At 46.1% G+C, this 18,684-nt stretch overlaps 1 protein-coding gene across 1 annotated transcript in view; it reads left to right on the top strand.

The window, feature by feature from the left end:
- The window catches only part of LOC134339694 (ADP-ribose glycohydrolase MACROD2-like), a 494,638-nt gene that overhangs the window by 120,674 nt on the left and 355,280 nt on the right, over positions 1-18,684 (top strand). The gene's annotated exons all lie outside the window — the stretch shown is intronic.

The following is an 18,684-nucleotide window of genomic DNA, read 5'->3' on the forward strand; positions in this document are numbered from 1 at the left end:
TGAAGTGGCACTGAACCACCAGAGAGAGCGAAGCGGCCAGGCTGTGCACAGCAAGATCCCAGCCACTCAAATAACTAGTGTTGGGGTTTATTCTTAATGAAGGCAAACTTGGTGTGGGTTTGCGTTAGAACATTGTGTTACTGAACGACTCCTCAACCGCGTGCCTGCACAACCAGGTCACCATCGTAGCTTCCAGTTCCAGGTGAACCCCTCGCATTGCCCTCTCTGCACACATAAGAGTACATCTTCCCCTTGAAAGGAAAACAAGTACAATACTATCTCCTCATAAACCTGCAAGGAACAATAATCTTTTACAACAAAGATATCTACTTTCTGTGTCCGCTCTCTTTTTTTCAAATTTTCACTGTTGAATGTTCCAACTTCAATTCTAAAGAGCAATTTCTAATCTAAAATCCTGGATATGCTCATCAACTTTCAATCAGTCTCTGAGGTGGTTTAATGGTCCTTTTTGGTCTAACAACACAATTAGGTTACTGTTCTCTATTTGCATTCATTGAGGGATAAATATTCCCAGGATACAAAGGAGAACTCCATTGGTTGTCTTCAATGAATATGTTTTTTCTGAGAATGTGTTTGAGGGTCCCTGATGAAGTGGCCAGTGAGTGTATGACTGTGGTCTTCTGCTGCTGTAGCCCATCCACTTCAAGGTTTGGTATTTTGTGTGTTCAGAGCTGCTCTCCTGCACACCTGTGTTTTAACACGTGATTGGTGCCTTCTTGTCAGCTTGAACCAGTCTGGCCATTCTCCTCTGACCTCTGCCATTAACAAATCACTTTCACCCGCACTGGACGTTTTCTTTTTGTTTTTTGCACCATTCTCTGTAAACTCTAGAGACTGTTGTGCATGAAAATCCCAGGTGATCAGCTGTTTCTGAGTTACTCATACCACCCCATCTGGCACCATGCCTTGAGTTGCTGATTAGCTATTGGCATTAATGAGCAGATGAACAGGTGTATCTAATAAAGTGGCCATTGAGTGTATTTCCTCTTGGAGGAGGATCTCGGACTGTCTAAAACTAAAGGGTAACTCGTTTAATGAAGAAATAAGACATTATTTTTCTTTCAAATGGTAATTTTGTAAAGCAGGAGCAAGGTGTGAGATTTTAGGCAGAGGCAGATCACCATTTGTTAACCAAGGGGTTGGAAAGTTTTCCTGATGGAAGTGGGGAGTTGAGGGAACAAGGCAAATAGATCGGCAGATGGTTAGGCTGGCTCGAGCAGCCAAGGGACCTACTGAACCTAACTCACACATTTACGTTATCTTCTGTAAGGCGTTTGTTGTGCCTCTGTCAATTAACAACGTGGCATGTTAGCCTTCCTGTTCCCCCAGCTTAACTTGGAAAAGAACTGGATTAGCAGGTATCTGGAAAATTCCGTCCTCACAGCTGAAACAAATTGCATGGGAAGTTTGTTGGTCAGGTTGTTTGCTGAGCCTAGAGATTAGGTCACAAACGTTTCGTCACCAGTCAAGGTGACATCATCAGTGCACAGTTGAGTGTTGTTTCTGCCGAGGGCTCTTGTTTATATCGGTCCGTCTTGTTGTTCTGATTGGTTGGTTGTCGCGCTGGCTACAGTCTCCGGTAGAAAGCTGACTGATCTCCACTGGCCCATATCCCTGTATGGGACATTTATACAGAGTCTAGTCACAGCTACAAAGATGGTCTGTGGGCAGCACTGAGAGGTTTAATAATCACGTGGGATAGTGCGTGGACTGCAACCATTAATATTTAGATATTGAAACCAGAAAGTACTTAACTGGACCTGCAGTTTATCTACTTTCCTTAAAAGGGGCAGTTTTTGCCAAATCACAAGTTGGGCCAGAGGTCACTCCACGTGGGAGGCCGCTTCTCGGCACATGAAGGCCCCCACGGAAGAACTGAGCTCAGACTGTTGCTCTCATCAACGCTGACGGAGAATATTTTCAAAATTCTGAGACATATGCGATTATCGGTGTGGACTGTAGTTTATATCGATCTCCTTCAGTTTTCTGTGTGTTCTTTCTTGTTGCCGATTGGCGGGAGGGTGATATGTTACTTTTCTGGGTGAGGGAGGGGCTGGGTGTTTGATGATATTGTTGCTGTTTTTTTTTGTGCCTGGGAAGAGCTTGGGGCTTAGAGGTTTGATGTTTTGCCTGCCGTGTTCAAGTGGGCAATCGATTAGTTGTTTTGTGCGAGGGAGAAGTTCGGAGTATTTGTGGTTTACAAGCTTTGTTTTTTTTCTTTTTCATGTGGGGGGGAGTTTCAATGACTGCCATGGTTTTTTCTGTATTTCATGGCTATCTGGAGAAGACAAATCTCAGAGTTGTGTTCCGCATATATACTCTGATAATAAAATGAACCTTTGAGCCTTTGATGTTCATAAACACAAGTCTGCAGATGCAGGAAACTCAAAGCAACACACACAAAGTGCTGGAGGAGCTCAGCAGGCCAGGCAGCATCTATGGAAAAGAATAATCAGTTGGCGTTTCGGGCCAAGTCCTGAAGAAGGTTCTTGGCTCGAAGCTTTGACTGTTTATTCATTTCCAAGAAGGGCCTTGGCCCAGAACGTTGACTGTTTATTCACTTCCATAGAAGCTGCCTGACCTGCGGAGTTCCTCCAGCATTTTGTGCGTGTTGCTTTGGATTTCCAGCTTCTGCAGATTTTCTCGTGCCTGAGATTCATTTTCCTCGAAGTTCAAAGTAAAACTTATTATCAGAGTACGTGCATGTCGCCACATACAACCCTGAGATTCTCCTTCCTGGGGGCAGACTCAGCAAATCTATAGAATAGTAACTGTAAACAGGATCGATGAACTACAAACTGTGAAAATGCAAATGTAAATAAATACCAATAAATAAAAAGCATGAAATAACAAGACAGAGAGTCCTTAAAGTGAGACCATTGGTTGTGGGAACATCAGAAGTAGAAGGAGTGTAGTTATCCTTTCTTCTTCAAGAGCCTGATGGTTGAGGGATAGGAACTGTTCTTGAACCTGGTGGTGCGAGTCCTGAGGCTCTTGTACCTTCTACGAGAAGAGAGCGCGGCCTGGGTGGTGAGGATCTCTGATGATGGATGCTGCTTTCCTACGACAGCGTTTCATGTAGATGTGCTCAATCATTTTGGGGGCTTTACCCATGATGTATTGGGCCGAGTCCACTACCTTTCGTAGGATTTTCTGCTCAAAGGCACTGGAGTTCCCATACCAGGCCGTAATGCAGCTAGTCAGAAATACTTTCCACCACACACCTATAGAAGTTTCAATGCTTTTTCTTTGCAAAACAACCATGAAAACAGAGAGGTGCCCCAAAGAATGAACAACAGTTAAATATGAGAACCCCAAAGTCCCCCCCAGCTCCCCCCTCCCACACACAAGCGGCAGCGAGCAACGATCCCCCCTCCCCCTGCACCCACTGCCGAGCTCAAGCGTGAGCTAAGCGATAACAAAGACACAGAACTTGCAGTTATCCCAAAGACTATTGCAATTCATCCGGCATTCAACAAACCACAGGTTCTCTCTCTCCCTAATAAGGGAGAGCAAGGTGTCCCTCATTTTCACAGCAAGCAGGAGACGTAACAACATCCCGCTGGTTTACGATGTTAAAACATTCGTTTCATCGCTTTTTTTCGAGCTCTGTGCCTGAAGGTCGCAAAGATCTCGGGTCTTCAGGCCCACAGCGAAAGATTTTCCGGCCTCCCCGACGGCACACGAGTCTCCTGCCGTGACACCGACCCTCGATCCGCCCGTCCCCAGGGCCCCGAGATCTCAGGCTTCCAAACACTAGGCCGCCTCTCAGGCCGACCCCTGGGTGTGCCGAGCAACGGCCGGTCCTGAAACCCCGCGAACAGGTCCCATTCCCGCCGAGAACCAAAGTCTGCGAGTAACTCCAGGTCAGGGTCTTCAAAATAACCCTGAAAGGGAAAAAATGAAGATATCAAGGATGGAAATAGAGCTGTTTCCGAAGATGCAAGTTTAGCTGTTTAGCGCCATCTTAACGCCGCCTCCCACTCCGTAAGCCAAGGTTTTTGGTGACACGTCAAATCTCCACAGACTCATGAGGAAGTAGAGGTGCTGTTGGACTTTCTTTGCAATTAATTTTGTATGATGGGTCCAGGACACGTCCTCTGAGATAGTGATACCCAGGAAATTTAAAGTTACTGACCCTCTCCACCCGTGATCCTCCAATGAGGACTGGCTCATGGACCTCTGGTTTCCCTCTCCTGAAGTCTACAATCAGTTCTTTGAGCGAGAGGTTGTCATTATTACACCACTCAGCCAAAGTTTCAATCCCCCTCCTGGATGCTGATTTATCACCATCCTTGATAGATAGATCTATTTATCCATCTATCTTTCTATCTATCTACCGATCTGTATATCAATCTGTCTATCTATCTATAAGACCATAAGACAACGGAGCAGAAGTAGGCCATTCGGCCCATCGAGTCTGCTCCACCATTTTATCATGAGCTGATCCAGTCTCCCATTTAGTCCCACTCCCCTGCCTTCTCACCTTAACCTTTGATGCCCTGGCTACTCAGATACCTATCAATCTCTGCCTTAAATACACCCAATGACTTGGCCTCCACTGTTGCCCGTGGCAACAAATTCCATAGATTCACCACCCTCTGACTAAAAAAATGTCTTCGCATTTCTGTTTTGAATGGGCGCCCTTCAATCCTTAAGTCATGCCCTCTCGTACTAGACTCCCCCATCATGGGAAACAACTTTGCCACATCCACTCTGTCCATGACTTTTAATATTAGAAATGTTTCTATGAGGTCTCCCCTCATTCTTCTAAACTCCAAGGAATACAGTCCAAGAGCGGACAAACGTTCCTCATATGTTAACCTTCTCATTCCCGGAACCATTCTAGTGAATCTTCTCTGTACCCTCTCCAAAGTCAGCACATCCTTTCTTAAATAAGGAGACCAAAACTGCCCACAGTACTCCAAGTGAGGTCTCACCAGTGCCTTATAGAGCCTCAACATCACATCCCTGCTCCTATACTCTATTCCTCTGGAAATGAATGCCAACATTGCATTCGCCTTCTTCACTACTGACTCAACCTGGAGGTTAACTTTAAGGGTATCCTGTACGAGGACTCCCAAGTCCCGTTGCATCTCAGAACTTTGAATTCTTTCCCCATTTAAATAATAGTCTGCCCATTTACTTTTTCTGCCAAAGTGCATAACCATACACTTTCCAACATTGTACTTCATTTGCCACTTCTCTGCCCATTCTTCCAATCTATCCAAGTCTCTCTGCAGACTCTATCTATCTATATCGATCTATTACATCTATCTAGCTATGGTGTCATCAGCAAACTTTTATATAGTGTTGGAGCTGTGCTTAGCCACACAGTCACAGGTGTAAAGTGAGCAGAGCAGGGGACTAGGCACACGTTCCAGCAGGGCTCCTGCGCTGACAGAGATTGTGGAAGAGATGGGTTTTTTTTTTCGCCAACCTGAACTGATTGGGGTCTACAAATAAGGAAATCCAAGATCCAATTGCACAAGGGGGGTACTGAGGCCCAGGTCTTGGAGTTTGCCGATTAGTTTTGAGGAGATGACGGTGTTAAACGCCGAGCTGTAATCGATAAAGAGCATCCTGATGTGTGTATCTTTGCTGCCCTCAGATATCCCTCAAGGAATTTCTCAAGGGCACTCTCAACAAAACTACAGAATAGTAACTATAACGGAAGAGAGGGATATCTTCATCACCGATGTCAAGAAATGAACTGATGATAGAGACGCAGGGGTTTTTTTTTGTATTGAAGGTGAGAACTTTTATAATATTGACCTGTGGAGATCCTAATCAGGCCAGTGTCTCAGGAAACATTATCTCCACAACTATCCTTGCTCTAAAACAGGCAAATTCTAATCAATATTCTTATAATTTGCCGGTTTTGGTCAAAAGGCACTTGTAATTAATTTGGATGTTTTGCATCGCATTTGAGTATGACAGACTATCAAGTATCTGGAGGGTGGACATTTCCTGCAAAGAACTTTGCCTCAGGCATTTCAAACGAAGTAGGCTAAAGGAAAGGAGACAACGTTGGCATGTCCTACACCTTCCCCGAGGTCCCAAGCTCTTCGGAAGTACTTCTCTGGAGATCAATCACTGTTAGAAGCACATTAATCTGTTGTGCACAGTTTGAGACCTCTGTCGGTCAGGGTTGGCCACTGATTTTGCATCCTAGCTGTCTCGATACGCAAGCCTGGGCAGTACGATACGGACAGCGAGCTGTTGCCCCCGCAGCAAGCTCCCCCTCTCCACGGGTCTTATGAATGGCCAAGATCGATACAGTTTGGCACCAGCGGCGTCTCAGGAATTGCCATTCACCATTGAACTCAACGTAGGACTGCCTTAGGGACCCCAGCTCTGGATTTTTCCCTCGGGGTTTACTCCTGAAGCCTTCCCCATGAGTGGGTACAGCCGCAAGGCAGCGGAGGTTTGAGATCAGAGTTTTCCTTCTCCTAGATGAGCTGCCAACCACGGCCAATGAGCCCCGCCTGCCTGAAGCGACTGGTTTTAAGGCCCCAGCAGCCGGGCTTTGTTCCAGAGATGCTTCTGCCAGTCTTGGTAGCTAAGCCACACGTGAAGGCCAGGAGCTGGACTTGGCTGTCAGAGGCTATTTGAGACGCAGGCCACTGGGAGCATTTGATAGGTAGTGGGAGCTTGCCCCCCCACTACCATCCTCAGCCATAACAACCTGAAGGAGCCTATTGTGCACAGTAAGATCTCAGAAATAAACGGGTCAGGAAGCATCTCAGGAGAGGAATAAACAGTTGACGTTTTGGGCTGAGACCTTTCAGCAGGACTGGAAAGGAAGTTGGTGGGGGGGCGGGGGAAGAAAGAAGCCAGAATAAGAAGGTGGGGTAAGGGGGCAGAGTACAAGCTGGCTGGTGATAGGTAGAACAAGGTGGGCGGGATGAAGTGCGAAGCTGGCCAGTGATAGGTGGAAAAGATAAAGGGCTGAGCAAGACGGAATCTGATAGGAGAGGAGAGTGAACCATTGGAGAAAGGGAAGGAAGAGGGGCAGATAGGGAGGAGAGAAAGGGAAAGAGTTTTTCCAGTATCTGCAAAATCTCTTTTTTTAGATTATGAGGACACGCAGTCCTCTTTTATTGTCATTTAGTAATGCATGCATTAAGAAATGATACAATATTCCTCCGGTGTGATATCACAGAAACACAGGACAGACCAAGACTGAAAAACTAACAAAACCACATAATTATAACATATAGTTACAACAGTGCAACAATACCATAACTTGATGAAGAACAGGCCATGGGCACAGTAAAAAAGTTCAAAGGCTCTCGAAAGTCCCACATCTCACGCAGACGGGAGAAGGAAGAAAACTCTCCCTGCCATGCCCGACCACAGTCCGACTCTGAGCCGTCCGAAAACTTCGAGCTCCAATCAGCCCTCCGACACCGAGCACCGAGCACCATCTCTGCCGAACGCTTCGACCTCAGCCTCGGTCGCCAGCAGCAGGCAAAGCCGGGGATTTTGGGGCCTTCCCTCCGGAAGATTCTCGATCGCACGGTAACAGCGGCAGTGAAACCAGGCATTTCAGAGTTCAAAATCTCAGAAATAATAATTCAGTAATGTCATACATGCTAAGTAAAGCGAAGCAACTGGTTAATTTTGACCAGGATAAAGAAGTTAATCCCTGCAGCTCTTCCAAGGAATGAGATGGGCTTTTTTTGACGTCCGTCAAAAAGGGCAGCCAGGGCTCTCGTTTGACATCTTATTTGAAGCCCAGCATCGCTGTCAGGATGTCACCACGCCGGATTGACAGCCTTGGCTTCTATGATCAGGGCTGTGAAATAGGATTTGAAACCACAGCCCTCTGGATCAATGATAGAGTCTGCACCAAGACGTGCAAACGTGACTTTCAAGAATAAGCGACGTGAACGGCTTTAACGCGCGGCTAATAGAGAGAGAAGAATGCTTCGAAGGGACAGGGGGCAGAAATGTCAGAAGCTTAGACCTAGCAGGGAAACCAGGAGAAAGCAGATGTACCCCAATTACAGGTGAGAAGTTGAAACGTGACGGACAGCACGAGTCATATTCACCGAGCTGAACGTGGGGGCGTCACTTACGGGGAAGCTAAAGCCGGGAGGAGGTGTCAGCTAGGCGGGGGATACCGAGATATGATAAGACTCCCGTGGCGTGCAAATGGCCAGTGCTAAACATTCCTCGCAAAAATATCGTCCTGCCTATTGTCAAATTATATCTGATTAGTAAAATGAATGAACTATGATTTGGAAACGGCTTCCTATTTAGTGCGGGATTCATTATGAATCCCAGCTCTTTATTTCTAAATCCCCAGTTTCACTGTTCCTGTCAAGACACCTTTACTTCTCCGCCTCTGATCAGCAAGGGACCTGTCTGTTACCATAGTGATGAAAGCAGTCCTGGATCTGAAAGGTTAAGGACTATCTCCCTGACAGCCAATAAAACTTTAATGTCTTTATTCCCCTAATCCCACACAAATAAGTACTTGACAACTCTTGTACACAGAAGGAATGAGACCCCTATTTTCTTATTGTTGGAACACTTATTAAACACAGGAAACATAAGTCTATCAGCAGTATAAAAGCACAAATGCAAGACTCCAGATTCAAAATTGAGGTGGGGGACAGGATCTCACTAAAAAGCCATTGAATGTTGGAAGGCCTCGGTAGAGTGGCTGTGAAGAGGATGTTTCCGATGGTGGGAGAGTCGAAGACTCGAGGACACAGCTTCAGGAAGGCGGGACATCCATTTAGAGATGAGGAGGAATCCCTTTAGCCAGGGGTTGGTGAATATGTGGAATTTGTTGCCACAGGTGGCTGGATATATTTATTGGGTATATTTAAGGCAGAGGTTGATAGATTCCTGATCAGTCAGGGCATGAAGGGATACGGAGGAAAGGCAGGACACTCAGAGCTGAGAGGGAAACTTGGATCAGCCATGATCAGCCAAATGGCAGAGCAGACTCGATGGGCCAAATGGCCTAATTCTGCTCCTATATCTTATACTTTATGGAAATTACACACACACACACACACACACACACACACACACACACACACACACACACACACACACACATAGATAAATATATATATATATATAAACCAGGTTGAACAAGTTGGGCCTTTATTCTTTGGAACGTAGAAGGTTGAGGGGGGGACTTGATAGAGGTATTTAAAATTATGAGGGGGATTGATAGAGTTGACGTGGATAGGCTTTTTCCATTGAGAGTGGGGAAGATTCAAACAAGAGGACATGAGCTGAGAGTTAAGGGGCGAGAGTTAAGGGGCAAAAGTTTAGGGGGAACTTCTTTACTCAGAGAGTGGTAGCTGTGTGGAACAAGCTTCCAGCAGAAGTGGTTGAGGCAGGTTCGATGTTGTCGTTTAAAGTTAAATTGGATAGATATATGGACAGGAAAGGAATGGAGGGTTATGGGCTGAGTGCAGGTCGGTGGGACTAGGTGAGAGTAAGAGTTTGGCACAGACTAGAAGGGCCGAGATGGCCTGTTTCTGTGCTGTAATTGTTACATGGTTATATAGTAATAAACACAATACTAATTAAAGGCATCCGTTAGTCTTGCGAGACCATGGATCTGCGCCTGGAAAGTCTTCACTCTCCAGGGCGCAGGCCTGGGCAAGGTTGTATGGAAGACCAGCAGTTGCCCATGCTGCAAGTCTCCCCTCTCCACGACACCGATGTTGTCCAAGGGAAGGGCATTAGGACCCATACAGCTTGGCACTGGTGTCGTCGCAGAGCAATGTGTGGTTAAGTGCCTTGCTCAAGGACACAACACGCTGCCTCGGCTGGGGCTTGAACTCACGACCTTCAGGTCACTAGTCCAATGCCTTAACCACTTGGCCACTTGGCCCACACTAAACACAATACTATAGTTACTTTATTACAATAAGAAATTTGCAGTGTCAGTATAAAGCAAAATGTGACATGAGGCATTTTGCAAAGATATCCAGGTAGATGACGAAATCTTGATCAAAATGACAGGGTTAAAGAGAAGTAAAAAACTGCAGCTGACAGAAATCTTAACGGAAGTTGCTTAACAAGGTAAGAGCCATGCTATTACAGCAAAGGTACCAGCTTGGATAAAGGATTGGCTAATCGGCAGGAGGCGAAGAGTGGGACTAAAGGGAGCCTTTTCCGGTTGGCTGCCGGTGACTAGTGGTGTTCCACAGGAGTCTGTGTTGTGACCACTTCTTTTTTACGTTATACGCCAATGATTTGGATGGCGAGATCGATAGCTTTGTGGCCGAGTTTGTGAGTGATACGAAGGTAGGTGGAAAGTCAGGTAGCGCCGAAGAAGGACTTGGACAATTCAGAGAGGCTGCAGAAGGACTAGGACAGATTAGGAGAACGGGCAAAGAAGTGGCAGATGGAAACCAGTGTCGGGAAGCGTACGGTCATGCACTTTGGTAGAAGGAACAAATGAATAGAATATTTTCTAAACAGGCAGAACATTGAAAAAATCCAAGGTGCAGATGGACTTGGGAGTCCTCATGCAGGATTCCCTAAATGTTAACGTACAGGATGAGTCGGTGGTGAGGAAGGCAAATGCAATGTGAGTGTTCATTTCAAGAGGACTAGAATATTAAAGCAAAGCTGTAATGCTGAGGCCCCACTTGGAGAATTGTGAGCAGTTTTGGGCCCCGTATCTAATAAAGGATGTGCTGGCATTGGAGAGGGTCCAGAGGAGGTCCACGAGAATGATTCTGCGAATGAAAAGGTTATCGTATGGGGAGCGCTTGATGGCTCTGGGCCTGTACTTACTTGAATTTGGAAGAATGAGGGGGATCTCATTCAAACCTACCGAATGTTGAAAGACCTAGATAGAGTGGATGTTTCATATAGTGGGGTGTCCAAGACCTGAGGGCACCACTTCAGAATAGAGGGACGTCCATTTAGGATGGAGAAGAGGTGGATTTTTGTTAACCAAAGGGTGTAGAATCTATGGAATTCATTGCCACAGACAACTGGGGAGGTCAAGTCATTAGGTATATATAAGCAGGAAGCTGATAGATTCTTGATAAGTCAGGGCCTGAAAGGTTACGGGAAGAAGGCAGGGGAATGGTGCAGAGAGGGGAACTGGATCTGCCATGATGGGCTGAATGGCCCAATTCTTCTCCTATCTCCTATGGTCTTCCATCTGGAACTCACCTCCAGAGGAGATGGGCAGGGCATAGAAAGTTACAATTCTAAGACGGGCAAATGGGCTCCCAACACAGAAGGGCAAAATGGGTTAGCATGGATGTGGTGGGCTGAAGGGCCAGTTTCTGTGATGTACATTTCTAATACTGTCTGACAAAAAGTGCAAAAGTTGGTTCTACGTAAGTTTCCAAAATATAACTTCCATTTGTGAAGCATATTCAATGTGGAACTCGTGCTCAACAAGATCCGTAGGGAATGGCGGGGTAGACTGGCTCAAACTTGTCACCAGATCTCTTGAAGAGAGATGGACCAAGGTGCCGATAACTAGCGAGCCTAGGTTTAGGTAGGGAGTAAGAGGGTTATTTGATTTTATTAAGCAATAAGGCATGGTAACAAATCCTTCCAGCTAATGAGTTCGTGTCGCCCAATTACACCCATGTGACCAATTAGCCTGTCATCGTCATCATCATTATGCGACGTGTCATGTGACATAGGGGATCATGGTCTATGGCCATGATTGCTCTTGGCAATATTTTCTACAGAAGTCGTTCACAAAGAAAGAATTACTCTGATGTTAAAAGACAGCTGTACTGGCAAAAGCATCTGGTATGAAACACTTACAAAACTTCATGACCTGTTATGGAATAAATGGCTAGTTAATTTATTTTTGATGAACTGAGTGAGAGACGAATATTATACCAGACTGGCAGAAGATAGTTCTTCGCTTCAAGGGTTGATTTGATTGAAAACAGGCAGAAACCTCAGTGGATAATAAAAACAGAAGATGTTAGAAACCCTCAGCAAGCCTGGCATCATTAGTGGAGAGAGAAACAGAGATAACATTTCAGGTCAAAGTCCTGATGAGGACCTGTCCTCAAACCTCAGTTTAATCAGAATCATCATCAGGTTTAGTATTACTGGCATATTTTGAGAAATTTGTTTTTTTGTGGTGACAGTACAGTTTGTTTGTTATGTGCTGTGTTGTGTGACGTGGATTATGAAGGTTCAAAGCACATTAATTATCAAAGAATGTATAAATTATACAACCTGGAGATTGGCTTGCACCCAGGTAACCACAAAGCAACAAACTTGAAGAATCCAATTAAAGAAAAAAAAAGCCCAACGCTCAATGTGCAAGAAAAAGAAAAAAAAACAACAAATCATGCAAACAATTAAATCGAATAACAACATTCCGAACCAAATTTGATTCCTCAGATCCAAACCCTGGAGCCTCCTGGAGTAGGCCCAAAGCCTCGCTTATCAGTTCATCATATTGGCGGGTACATAGCACAGCAGCTGGGGCGGCCTTCGTAGCCTCAGCACCACAGGAAGGAAGATTGTTCTTGGCCAATTTTTCTACATAAGTGGTTTGCCGTTGCCTTCTTCTGGGCCGTCTGTCATTACCAGCTGGATGAGCCCACCCATTACCAAGACTCTTCAGAGACTGTCTGCCTGGCATCAGTGGTCGCATGACCAGGACTTGTGATCCGCACTGGCTGCTCATACGACCCATCCCATAGTTTCACAGGACCCTGATCGGGTGGTGGGGGAGAGGCTAAGCAGGTGCTACACCTTGCCCGGGGGTGATCCACAGACTAGCGGAAAGAAGGAGCACCTTACTCTTCCTTTCGTGGAGGTGTATCTTCATCCTCACACCCAAGATTAACCTGTAGACTTTTTTTTTCACCCAGTGGATGATAGAGGTTTGGAACACAGCACCCAAAAGGGGTAGAGGAGAAAGACTCTGACAACGTTTTAAAAATTGTCTGAATTGTCAGAATTTAATTTGCCTCAGATTAGATACCTGGGATCTAGCGCTGGTAAACAGGAAAAAAAAAGATCAGTGCAGTGCTCAGCATGGACAGGAGAGGCCAATTCTAAGGAGATTGAAGCAAGCAAGGCTCCCCACCTGCATCTTAACAGCATTTTACAGGACAACTATTGAGAGTGTCCTGACAAGTTGCATCTCCATCTGGTATGGGAGCAGCCGAGCATCGGACTGGAAGTCACTATGAAGGACTGTGAGAACAGCCCGGGGGATCATAGGGGTCTCCCTACCGTCCACTGGGGACATTTATCAGGAGTGCTGCATACGCAGGGCCCTTAGTATTGTCAAGGATCCCACTCATCCATCCAGCATCCTCTTTGACTTTCTACCATCAGGCAGGAGACTCCGACGCATAAAGACAAGAACGGTTGGGATGGGGAACAGTTTCTTCGCTCAGGCTAGGAGGCTTTTAAACTCCCTGCCGCATCGCATTCGAAGTGTCAACGGTTAATCTGTTCTGTACATTAAAATATTTAATTTATACACTTTAGTTTGTTATTTATACATGATTCAGCTGTAGATTTTATCCTGACCTTCATAAATTACCACATTATGTGTGTTATGTGTACTACTGTGCTTTACACCCTGGTTCAGAGAAACTTATCTTGTTTATGCATTATATGGTTATATACATTATATACAAGTATATGGTTAAATGACAATAAAATTGACTTGACTTTTACTTTGCTATATGACTTTATAATAATAGAGAACATCAGTAATAGTCGGTTTCAGATGATACCACTGAAAGCGAGTGACTACTTACTGGTGGTTCCCAAAGCAAGAAATACAACTAACTACTTTATAAATAACACTTTTTTTCTGTAAGCAATCAGCATAAACAATGAAGAGGCAAGCGAAGGCGAGGCTAACTTGAGGGTTGAGGAGTGCGAGTGAGTCAAAGCATGTTCGAGGAGACGTGGTCGGAGCAAGGTTGAGACGGAGTCGAGGGCGTACGAAGCGCAGCCCATCCACCTAAACCGAGTGTGAGGTCTGATCAATCTAAGCACCGGGCCGGAACATAGCAGCGGGGCATATCGATGCGACAGGGCCTGGTTCTTAGAGCGAGGAGCGATCCGACATTTTTGGATGAATTAAACGCTGGGCCAGATGGATTGAAAAGGCAGGGTGTCGGGACCAGAGGTGAGGGATGGGCCAGTTTTGCTCCTGGCTCCGCAACATTTGGTCTGCTCTTTGCTGCACGGAGGCTGCGAGCCTGCTCCAGTTGCTCTGGGCTTCATGCTATGGAGTCACTTCTGTTATGATTGTTCTTGCTGGCTTTTGTTGTTTTTCTCCCCCTCCCTCTGCACAATGGGTGCTTGTTTGTCTTCCTTTAATGGATGTTTTTGGGGTTTCGTGTTCTGTGACTGCCTGTAGGGAGACAAATCTCAAGATTGCATAAAATGGACATACTTTGAACTTTGAGCTGAATGTAGTTTTTTCCAGTCAGTGTATTAAAAGGGAGAATTAGGGGCTGGCTGGTGGCGCGATGACATCGGCGCCGGACCCGGGAGCGGAGGTTGCCGGTTCGAAACCAGTCGGGTCCGCTCCCGAGTACACTTTCCATCCGTGCCGGGTTGAGTGTCGAGATCGCAATTCGACCCCGTAAAGTAAGGGGAAAATACTGCGAAAATGTTTGTGTGAGGAGTGGCGAGCCACACAGTCTCTCTCTCTCGCTCCGCGCCGCGTAAAAGCCATGAAAAAGACATCATCACGGATGCGCAGACGCACGCACAGACTGGCACGCACGCAGGCACACGCCAAAAAAAAAAGGAAAGGGAGAATCAAAGCTTCATGCCACAGCAGCCGAGCACCCAGCTGCCAAAGGGGAAATGAAACAAGAAAGAGATGGAAAAAAAGATAAAAAGATACAAGGAATTAAGAGAACTATAAGGCATCATGATAATCTAGAATATAGTGCTTCAGCTAAGGAGTAATGTCTGACTATATATTAATTTTGGCAGTATGATTTGAGACTGGATTGCCGATACAAATTCCTGGTTCGTGTCAGATGCTTGTAATTATATAGTGATAAGTTGTTCTTCGAATAATCTGTTGTCGCTTTCTCAAAGTGTAAATAACCAATATACAGTGGATTACGCTCTTTTTAAATTCTACAGTGTCGTGAGCACAACCGGCATTTTATTAGAGCAGAAGTCAAAAAGATATAACAGCAGAATTAGGCCTTTTGGTTGTTTTCTGCTGTTTCTTCATGGCTGATCCCTCTTCCCTCTCAGTCCCAATCTCCTGCCTTCCCCCTGGATCCCTTCATGCCCGGACTAGTCAAGAATCTATCCACCTCTGCCTTAAACATAAAGACTTGCCCTTCACAGCCACCTATGGCAACGAATTCCACAGATTTACCACTCTCTGGCCGAATTAATTCTTACATCTCCATGCTAAATGGATGTCCTTCTATTCTAAGGCTCTGCCCTCAGGTCCTAGATTCCCCCACCATAGGAAACATCTCTGCAAAAATCTACTCTATCAAGGCCTTTCGACATTCGCGAGGTTTCAATGGGATCCTCGCTCATTCTTTGAAATCCCAATAAGTTATCAGTCAGATGTCATATGGTAACCCTTTCATTCCCAGAATCATTCTTGAGAACCTCCTCCAATGTCAACGTGTTCTTTCTTAAATACAGGGGCCCAAAACTGTTCACAATATTCCAACTGAGGCCTCACCAGCGCAGTGGAAGTGTGACATGGAGTATCTAAATGATGGGAAAGTTCAAAGTTCAAAGTATATTTATTATCAAAGTATGTATATTATATACAACCTCGAGATTCATTTCCTTTCGGGCAGCCACAAGCCACAGAGACTCAAAAGAACCCATTAAAAAGAAGGCCTTTGAACACCCAATGGTGCAGAGAAAAAAAAATCATGCAAACTATAAAAACAAGCAAATTGCGTTCAGAACTGAAGTCCACTAAAGCAAGCAAATATCGTTTAGAGAGTGGTAGTGTAGTGGTTAGCAGAATGCTTTACAGTACTGGTGACCCGGGTTCAATTCCTGCCGCTGGCTGTAAGGAGTTTGTACCTTCTCCCTGTGTGGGTTTCCTCCGGGTGTTCTGGTTTCCTCCCACAGTCCCCCTAAATTCGCCTACCGCCACAACCGATCAACAGACGACGCAATAGCCACAGCTCTACACACCGTCCTTACACATCTGGAGACGAAGGATGCTTATGTGAGAATGCTGTTCTTAGGCTACAGTTCAGCATTCAACACCATAATTCCCTCCAGGCTCGACAGGAAGCTCAGAGACCTCGGCCTTCACCCTGCCTTGCGTAGCTGGATCCTGGGCTTCCTGTCAGATCGCCGGCAGGTGGTAAGAGTGGGCTTCCTCACCTCTGCTCCCCTGACCCTCAACACAGGTGCCCCTCAGGGCAGTGTCCTAAGCCCCCTCCTTTACTCTCTGTATACCCATGACTGTGTCACCGCCCACAGCTCCAACCTGCTAATTAAACTTGCTGACGACACTCCATTGATTGGCCTAATCTCAAATAATAATGAGGCAACCTACAGAGAAGAAGTCATCACCCTGACACAGTGGTGTCAAGAAAACAACCTCTCCATCAATGTCACAAAAACAAAGGAGCTGATGGTGGATACAGGAGGAATGGAGACAGGCTAACCCCTATTGGCGTCAATGGATCTGGGTTTGAGAGGGTGAACAGCATTAAGTTCCTCAGCATAAACATCACCGAGGATCTCACGTGGTCTGTACGCGATCTCACAACAGCGCCTCTTTCACCTCAGACAGTTGAAGAAGTTTCGTATGGCTCCCCCCCCAAATCCTAAGAACTTTCTACAGGGGCACAATTGAGAGCATCCTGACTGGCTGCATCACTGCCTGGTATGGGAACTGTACCCCCCTCAATCGCAGGACTCTGCAGAGAGTGGTGCGGACAGCCCAGCGCATCTGTAGGTGTGAACTTCCCACGATTCAGGACATTGACAGAGACAGGTGTGTAAAAAGGGCCCGAAGGGATTCATAGCCCGTTCTTTAGTTAGAGCCTTCAGCATTTTGGGCATCGAGGGGGAGAGGAAGAGGAGAGCCATCCGCGGTACCACCGATGCGGCAGAGAGGGCCTCAAGATGGCTGTGGCTCAAAAGAGGGGATCCGTGGAGTCATAAGTAGCTAGCCATCTGGACACAAGCTGGGGTCTGATCAGCCCCGGCTGGGTCACCTGGAGGAGGTTGTATGATGTTGAAAGACCCGAAACACCCGATGATTCCAGGAACATCACTGAAGAAGTGTCCGGAAGCATCAATAGATGTATGTACACAGCGGGACCCGAGTCACCCCAACCACAAACTATTCCAGCTGCTACCATCCCGGAAACGGAAAGCCAGGACCAACAGGCTCCTGGACAGCTTCTTCCACCAAGCCATCAGACTGATTAATTCATGCTGAATTATAACATTAATTCTATGTTATATTGACTGTCCTGTTGTACATACTATTTATTACAAATTACTATAAATTGCACTTTGCACATTTAGACTGAGACGTAACGTAAATATTTTTACTCCTCCTGTACATGAAGGACGTAAGTAATAAAATCTGTTCATTTCAATTCCAAAGACAATTGGTTGGTAGGTTAGTTGTTCATCGTAAGTTATCCCGTGATTAGGCTAGGGTCAAATTGGGAATAGCTGGGCGGTGGGCTGGAAGTCCATGAAACAGACACGAAGCCATGGCCCCTCGGTTCAGCGCAGAACCAAGTAAACGTCAATAGACAATAGATGCAGGAGTAGGCCATTCAGCCCTTCGAGCCAGCACCGCCATTCACTGTGATGATGGCTGATCGTCCACAATCAAGATCCAGTTCCTGCCTTATCCCCATAACCTTTGATTCCGATATCTTTAAGAGCTCTATCCATCTCTTTCTTGAAAGCATCCAGAGACTTGGCCTCCACAGCCTTCTGGGGCAGAGCATTCCATATATCCACCACTCTCTGGGTGAAAAAGTTTTTCCTCAACTCCGTTCTAAATGGCCGACCCCTTATTCTTAAACTGTGGCCTCTGGTTCTGGAGTCCCCCAGCATCGGGAACGTGCTTCCTGGCCGTGGAGCATCAAGTTGAACCAGCAGTTCCCTCGCCTCGGACCCCCGACATCCTGGCCCGGTGCTTAAGTCACCGTCCAAACATCAGGTTCTGTCGCTTTGAAATGCTCTGGGGCCTGGACCCCCCCACCACGATGCAACCTGCACCTGACCTTGACAATTAAGGGTATAAATAGATGGCAGCAAAATTAAAACCACGTGTCAGACTCAAAGATGAAAAATTGAAACCACAATCTGAATCTAAAAAAAAACACTAGATTCACCTCCATTTGATGAAGAAAATGGCAGGTCGAGGAATATAAAAGCAAGGAGGTCACGCTGAGGCTTTTTAAGGCACTGGTTGGACTGCACTTGGCTGCTTTGGGCCCCTTATACGGTAAAGGATGTGCTGGCGTTGGAGAGGGTCTGGAGGATGTTCATGAGAATGATGCCGGGAATGAAAGGGTTAACGAATGAGGAGTGCTTGATGCCTCTGGGTCTGCACTTGCTGGAGTTTCGAAGAGCGATGGGGGATCTCATTGAAATCTATTGGATATTGAAAGGTCTCGTTAGAGTGGACGTGAGGGAGGGAGTCTGCAGAATACAAGGTCGTCCCTTTAGAACAGA

This window comes from Mobula hypostoma, chromosome 30, assembly GCF_963921235.1.
Source record: "Mobula hypostoma chromosome 30, sMobHyp1.1, whole genome shotgun sequence".
Taxonomy (NCBI): Eukaryota; Metazoa; Chordata; class Chondrichthyes; order Myliobatiformes; family Myliobatidae; genus Mobula; species Mobula hypostoma.